The sequence below is a fragment of the Cynara cardunculus genome (genome assembly GCF_001531365.2).
Source record: "Cynara cardunculus var. scolymus isolate 2C chromosome LG 1, CcrdV1, whole genome shotgun sequence".
Taxonomy (NCBI): Eukaryota; Viridiplantae; Streptophyta; class Magnoliopsida; order Asterales; family Asteraceae; genus Cynara; species Cynara cardunculus.
In genome coordinates, this window is record NC_037528.1 from 43,202,081 (window position 1) to 43,210,468 (window position 8,388).

The 8,388-nt window shown below is 32.9% G+C and overlaps 1 non-coding gene across 1 annotated transcript; it reads left to right on the plus strand.

Moving 5' to 3' along the window:
- The first annotated feature begins 2,895 nt into the window (after positions 1-2,895).
- On the plus strand, positions 2,896-3,003 carry LOC112503475. Its single transcript, XR_003067991.1, has one exon. It is a non-coding gene; the product is annotated as a small nucleolar RNA Z161/Z228 (small nucleolar RNA).
- Positions 3,004-8,388: the final 5,385 nt, after the last annotated feature.

An 8,388-nucleotide genomic window follows, 5' to 3' on the forward strand; every position in this document is an offset into this window, starting at 1 on the left:
ACATAAGTTGGATGAAACAATTACAAGTAAACTAGTAAGTAACAAGGTTGTACAGAAAAATCTTGAGGATTAAAACACACCTTGATCAAGTAACTGTAACTGTTTCAATGATGAAATGATGAATTATGACCAAAATAAAGCAACTGTTACTCCTTTATTGCAGCGATTTCAATTACGTTACCGGAAGATCACTCAAACTCATTTGTACAGAGAAGGAATTTACATTATAGAACAACCATAATGGAGAGATAAATACAGATAAAGCAAAACGAAAGACCAATTTATCTAATCAGGCAAACCATTTGTAGCTCAATCAGAAACCCCTGAAACATTATATAAATACCAATACCCAAAGGAATATCCAGTCAACGACAGAAGAATAATCACCAAAATTCCTATAAAGTAGAAAGAACAAAAATAGAAAATACAGACTAGCAGATAATGAAATACGGAACAGGGAAGATCGATCACTAACCTCGTTATGCAGGAAAACGCAGGGAAGTTTTCTAGGCGACGATGAGACGAACCGTATCTAGGGTTAGGGTATCGATTTGTTCATCGTATAGGGTAGACGATGATGTATATATGTGGAGGGGAAGAGATATCGATTGGAGAAGATGCGATGATGATGGGGGTGTTCGTTTGGAGAAGAGGTGAAGACGTATCTGTGAGATATCGATGAAGAAGAGATATCTGTTAAAATAGAGAAGAGATATCGATGATTATTAGAGATAGGGTGTTACTCAGGGTTAAAATGGTAAACCGGTAATAAGTCGATTTTCATAAGTCAATACGGATTAACTTATCAAAAACTGCTTATTACCGGTTTGACACCGGTATAAACAGTTTTTTTCCTTACCCAAACACTATAAAACAACTTATCATCGATGTCAGACTGAAATAAATTAAAAAGCTGTTTTTATAAGCCATCCCAAACACCCCTAACGCTCGTACGCTTCCATAAAACCTTCGGCCAATTAAGGGGGCGGTGACCCCCACCTTCCCATGCCATTTAATGGCAAAATTGGTCATGGAGTTTACACTTTCCTCCCCTACTCTTTTCTCCTCTTTTCAATTTTAGCCCAAAATAGTATCGTTTGAATTATTCTCTTCTGCCTTTTATTCCCAACTTATTTTTGTCATTATTTTTTTTCGAGTGTTACAAAGCACGTCAAAATACATGATAAATGTTAAATCTTACAATACATATGAGTGCTTCATACATTTGGATTTTTACCAATAACAAATTGTATTAAGTTTTAATATTTGTCTTTCTTTCTATTCGACTTGCATATATTATCTGTATTTTTGGAGACTTTAGCATGTAGCTCAGTTGCCAAAGAGGTAGGGTGACTTTGGTTAAATACAAGATAGGTTCTGAATTTGATCCCGTCTCTCGCCCCCAATAGACTAAGCCACTGAGTGAGGCAAAAATTCCCCTTTCACATTGGTATCCTTACAGATGGATTATGTGTAAGTTGGTTAAAGTTACCGACAATCAACTTTATTGCCCAACTTATGTGTATTTTTGACAAAATTGGATGATGGAGGTGATTTGTAGCGATGTTTTCATATTGGTGTTAAAAGTGTTATTATTACAATTCATTTTCTTATGATCTTTTAATTTTGCTGACCATTTAATTATTTACTGTATATTTTCAAAATTTTATGAGTTTTAAGTTTACAACTTATTATTACGTATGTACAGTTTAGTAAAGATCTATGTTTTAGCTTCATAAAAACTAACCGATTACCAAATATTTAAGCATGTTTAAAAACATGATAAACCCTAAATCCTACCTATACGTCAAAATATTCCATCAACTTGTATCTTTTTAGTAACAAATTCTATTAATTTTTCTTTCTCAATTTAAAACAAAATTTACATTTCACTATATTGTACAAATACAAGAAAACGATGAACGACAATGATCCGACCGTTACTATTGTTAAGTTGAATCTAGAGATGGCTAAAAATCAGTCTCATGTTGACTCGGGCTAGTCCCAAATCGGTCCCTTCAAAATCGCGCTTGCTGATCCATTCTTTGAGCAAAAATCCTAGGCTCAGTAATCAGTCTCGGTTCCGACATAGCTTAAAAGAAATTCAAGTCTTTTTACACAAAATTGTTATCAGTGTTTTTAATTATGATTTTTAAAATTTAGCAGTTAAATACACTTTAAATAATCCATATTCTTAAAGAACCTTGAAAATCTTATAAAGGTAACGAAAAACTAGTATTATAATTGATAAAAACTTAATTTTTTTTGGAAATCGATCTTGTATATAACCGGTCCCTGTCTCCTAACCAATTTTGACTGAAATTCCTAAAATTAGTAAAAGGTCCCAAATCATCAAATTATAACTAATCCATATAGGGTTAGGTTTCGATGAGAAAGATAGTTGAGGTGAGAAACATAAAAAAGGATCTCGACTATTGGATGCACATGAAAATGAGATGCACGAGATCAATTCTCATATCAAATACGATGTATGGATGAGTTTAATAATGAAGATGATCAAGGATCCAGATCAATTCTTACGTCTATGATTTTTTTTGTCATATGATACTCCGGTCCATATACCAAGCCCACATCTACCAACTCTAGTTGAATTTGAATGGATGGAATGAATGGCCTAAACGCCATAACCCAAATTCTTTAATATGGGCCTCTCAAAACCGTAAGGAGCCCACTATAAATTCCCCACTTTGCGATGAGGGCCGGTTTTCAAACACCCTACCTGCTCTCCAGTCTCTAGAAAGAGGGGGAAACAAAAAATGGCGGATTCCTTGGTTTTACGCTTCGTTGGTCAATCGAAATCGAAATCGACAATCGCATTCGCAATCAACGATCATATGCTTAACGTTCACGGCTATCAGGTTTGTTTAATTTTATAAATCATATGATGATTTTGGATTAAATTTCTCATGACGGTCGTCTGAAATTCATACCTCTATGTGGGGTTTGATCAATTGATGAATTTATCCAGTTGTTCTGATGGTTTCTAGTCATTTTTTGCATAATCCTTTTATTCGTACCAAATGTTGCTTGTGTTTCAGTTGTTTCATAATTTGGTTCACATATGTTATTTGTGTTCTCTGCATAATCTGATTCAAGAATCAACTTTGAACCCTGTTTCAGAACAAAGATTTTGTCTGCACTTTTTGTTCAAAAGGGTATGGAAATTTGACTCACTGGCTTCAAGTTGTTAACTTTATGTGCCTTTGGGATGAAAGCGTCACCCTAAATCAACCCTTTTCCTTCTATGATAGAATTTCATTTGATTTTATTCAAAATTTATATGGAAGTCATAAAGGTTACATAAAGCTCTAAATCAACTCTCTAAACTGTGAAAAGCTAGCTGGTGGGATAGTTCTGTAACTTTGAAAACTTCAAGCTTTAACTTAAATCTTGACAATGGCTTCATGAAACCAGATGAGCATAGCACTTGTTTCTTCCATGGGCAACACATATAACCAAAGTTGAAGCACTTGCTGATAATATGTCATTTCTGTTATGCATGCTATTATGCTAAAGTGTTCTTCATGCATATAAAAATGCTTATGATATCTGTCTTTTGCTATGAATTTATCTGTTTTTGAATCAAGATTTTGTTGCCAAACCTTGCAATTTGTATGATGGATATTCATATGGTAATAAAGGGTTTTTTGGATGTTTTCTTTTGTCTTTTGTCGTTCATCGTCATTAATCACAAAACTTTTCATCACAAGCATGCACACACAATAATGCAAAATGGTTTTTTTTCGTGTCGAAGTTTAGGCTCTGGATGAATTGATGCTATCAGATGCAAATCCTTGTTGATTCATTAAGCTATGAGATCTGAGGTCAAGCAGTTTTGCTGTTATTCATTTACTGAAGATTTTAAACAATGTAGTTGATAACCTATCTTTGTGCATGCATTTGTTTATTGATAACCGGTATGTGTTTTAGAATAGACTCTTGCAAAATGGGTATAGGTCCTTCGCTTTGCATCGAATTAAACCATATGCTCCACCGTTTGTGAGTACCCGTTAATTTGATGCCATCTGTTAGCGTCCTCACTAAAGAAAACCGAAGAAGACCCTACTTGTTCTATGTTGGTTTAAACTAAAGAAAACCAACCAATCCAATTTTACTTTTGTTTTTCTATACATTTGTTCTATGTAGGATTAAGTGTTGGTATATTGGCAAACATTGTACTTATCTAGTCCTTGTGTTTTTTTGGTTGTTTTTTCATCTAGTACTATATGTATACAGATGAATCTGTGGTTTACTTTGTGTGTGCATATTGGAAAGGTTTTTGTTTACAGTGGTTTTCTAATAGATAGAAAGATCTTGTTTGAATAGGGAGGAAACTAAGTAGTTAATGCGGTTGATTGTAGAAATAGCTGTTGAGACCTTGATTTTAGATAGTGGTATCACCGTGATATAGTGGTAAAAAAGTGTGTGCATAAAATAAATATGGATATACATATAACTTAAAATATTGTATGTCTAATGCATATGAAGTCAAACAATTCAAACCACACAAGTAACATAATAATTGGAGTTGTGTTGTCGAGACGAAGAAAACTCTAGCATAAAACTGGCAAAAAAACCCTGTGGAATCGCAAAGAAAACTTGAGCTGTTGAAAGTTCTGGTGAGTGTCCATAGAGGGACGAGGCGATTTGGTGGCCTTTAGGCTTATCTCCGAAATCCTTTTGGATGTAAAGCTGACTAGTCCAGGGGATCTTTGCCTGGATGAATGTCCTTCGTGGTGGTTCGTTTTATACGAATACCACTTTAAAATTGGCTTCACTTGGCCGTTTTCTCCTTTGTCTAGGAAATACGAGGGGTGAAGAATGAAATACTTGGGATAGGAATAGCAGACATAGTTGTTGTGGATATCGACAAAACGGGGTAGTGACTCAACGGAAGAAAGTCATATTTGATGGAAATGGTGGAAGCGGAGGTAAAACACGAGCTTTTGAAGTCGTAGTTGTGGCGTTAAAGAAAGTTGGTCCGGTGTACGAGGGTATATTTGAGGAATTCGATGGGAAAGATTGTGAAGCGAATGTTGTTCTTTGTAACAGATCGGTGTTTTGCTGTTTACTGGCATTTATTACGGCTTGCATCATTGCAACACTATCCTGATTAAAACCAACACAATCCGATATATTGTCTGCACGCACTATAGATGAAATATTAGTTTGAAAATAGATTGTTAAATTGTTTATGCCAAAAATTACATATAATATAGTTTGAGGTTTGGATTGTGGAGCCAATCAACTATAGATAAAACTTCCAAAATAAACATTGACAAACAAGACGAGATTTTGGTGAGGCGGAAAACCCTGTCGAGAGTAAAAACCACAGACAATCAGAGATATGAACGTCAATCAGGGACGTTGTCTATACGAAGAATGATTACAATTATAAATTGTGGATAAATGTATAGTTATTGACTTTCTTATAACTATTCATGTCCTTATTTCAAAAAATAAAAATGGTGGATACATTTAATATAATAGAAGTTTTGAAAATACATTTATACATAACAAATTTACTTGAAAGAAAATATTTGATATATTTAATAAAAGTTTGGATTTTTAAACATTGTTATCAGAAAAAATAATTAAATAATATATAAATAGATTTATTTAATGCAGACAAATAATCATTGTTAAAAAATAAAATTTTATAATTTTACAAATTTATTTAAAAAAATATCGGATTAGTTGAATAAAAGAAATTAAAAGGCTGTACCATTTACCGAAAACATTTTAATTTTAAAATAATTCAAAACTATACAAAAATGTTTTAGGTAATAAGGACTAATTTGATATGTTTTGAAATGTTCAATGACTTGTTCATTAGAAAAATGTTTTAACATTGAAAACACAAAAGTTTATCGAGTTTTTTTTTTTTTAGAATTTTCTCTTCATTTTACTATATTTTTAATGTAGGATTTGAACAACTTTATTATAGTTTCTTTTTCGTTTTTTAATATATTTATTCAAATTAAAAAATAATTTAGTTTAATTTCATAATACTTTTTATACATTTTATATTTTACAAATTATGTTATAAAACCATGTACATAGATTGAATTGAATGCCTAGATCGATATGTCACATAACAACTAGGCGTTTCCACATAAATTCTAAAGAATTCGCTTTTAAAGTCGATAGGATTCAGTTGTGTAAATGTAATTCTTTTTTCAAAGTGGTCTTTATATTTAAATGCTCGTATAGGGTGCTAAATTTGGATTTGAGATGAGTTGGTATTGCCATTTACCTGTGCAAAAAAGAATCAAAATTTATTTTATAAACTAATAGGTTATGTTTAATAATCACTATTTTTTGCCTGAATATTTAGTATTATGATAGTAATAGGTTTTATGTTGAATTGAATCATATTGTCGTCAAAATTTTGAAAACATACTCATATTTAGCACAAAACCAAATATTGTCATGATAATGAAGTTTTATGTGAAAATAATGATTATGAATCATAATCTATTGCCTTAGAAAATTGATGCATATCTTGTCTTGTATTTGTATTAATTATTGAACTAACTTCTTTGGAATTTAATATCTTGAACTCAAAAAAGACGTGTACCTTTGATGTAGACACTAGCTCGGTGGAAGAAGATTACATATACCAATTGCCTATTCTGATTCGTCATCAGATGAGGAATACTACTAAGATTCAGACTATTCGAAAGGATATTCTAATACCAAATGGTGATTCCCAAAGGATGGGAAACTAGGTTGGTAAAGGATGACTAAAACTAAATGATATGATAAAGGATGACCAAAACTAAAGGATATGGTTACCCACAACAAGAGAAAGCATGAAGAATATTGAGTTAAACTTAAGAACAAACTTAAGAATAATAGATAATATAAGGAAGAAGCTTTTATTTCTTTCCAAGGATGATTACAAATGAGGCAGAAACCTTCCTTATATAGGAAAGGTAAAGGTGCCCTTACATAACCATGATGTAAGTATTACAAAAGCAACCAATTATTGGTTCAAAATGAGGTAAATGCTTACATCATTTAAAAGTGACTTAAAGCTTCAATCATTTTTACATGACACTAATACTTAAGGCCTAAGAAATATTTGCACACATTATTTTACTATAAAATTTTTGAAATATTTTTATTTTATTTCCAACGTGAATCCGGATGAGATGGATCGTCTTCATATGTGTCAAAATGCTCTTCATATGGGTCGTAATCGTCATCTTCTTCTTTGTTTGTGGAGTCATATTTGTCAGAGGTATCTATTTTATGTGACAGATGAGTTTGAAACCATGGACAAACTCATTCCACTTTGTTGACAATTGGTGTTTTGCAGGCCGTAAATCTTTGTTTTCCATTACATGTTCTGGAATTGTCTAGGGACTTACTTCATTTGCATTGGCGAGAAGACCACGTATTTCCTTGTGCCTGTGAACTTGGTATATTTCAAAGGATTTGTTGGAAGAATTAACGTCATACCAATCATGGATGAAGGCTGAAGGTGAATGATAAACTATTGATTGTGTTTGTTCTGTAATTATCGTAGGAGGTATGAAAGAACAAGGCCTTCTGAACATGATGACTAGATAAGTCTTATAGCATGTGTATAGCTTTTTGGAGTCATTTGTGAGGAAGATTGAACCAATTGAAGAGGGTGAAGACATTTTTGGTACCTTTTGGGGTTTTCTCGAATTGACATTGGAACAAGTATGAGTATAGCTTGACAACATTGAACGAAATGATAATAGTGAAGGACTCGAAAATATACTGGAAAAAGCATAGTGCTTCTTTTGGTAACCCATGCAAATTGTAAATGTGGAAGATGTTCAGAAAAGGGTAATCAAGATGAAACTTGAGATTTTTCATGAAGAGGCCATGCTTTTGCAATGTGATGGTAAAAAACGTTCTGTAGTTAAGGTGGGATCTTTCTTTCAGGGTCAAGTCGGCGATGGTTTTTGTGATTTCTTCTGAGAGGTTCATGGGAATGGCTTGAGAGGTATATTGGTTTGAAGAACTAGCTTTAGCTATTTGGAACACCATTGGGAGGATTTTGTTCTTGAGGATGAGTTGGATTTCTTTAGGAGTCATGCATTTATAGCCTTTTGGTCGTGAGATGAAATATGTAGAATATTTTCCCTTTCTTTGATGTGTTTTATCGTGAATTTTCACTGGGAGAACCAATTTGACCACCTCAATAACTGTGACTCAGAAAGCATTTTTCTTTTGAATTGCATCATACAAGGGGAAAAATATATATCCATTTCGATCAGGAATTCATGACCAATAAGATGGAATTGGACTTTTTTGTATTCCTCTTTTGACCGTAAGAATCTCCTTGAAAGTTGAGTGATAGTGCTCATCTCAGTCTTTGAATGTGCC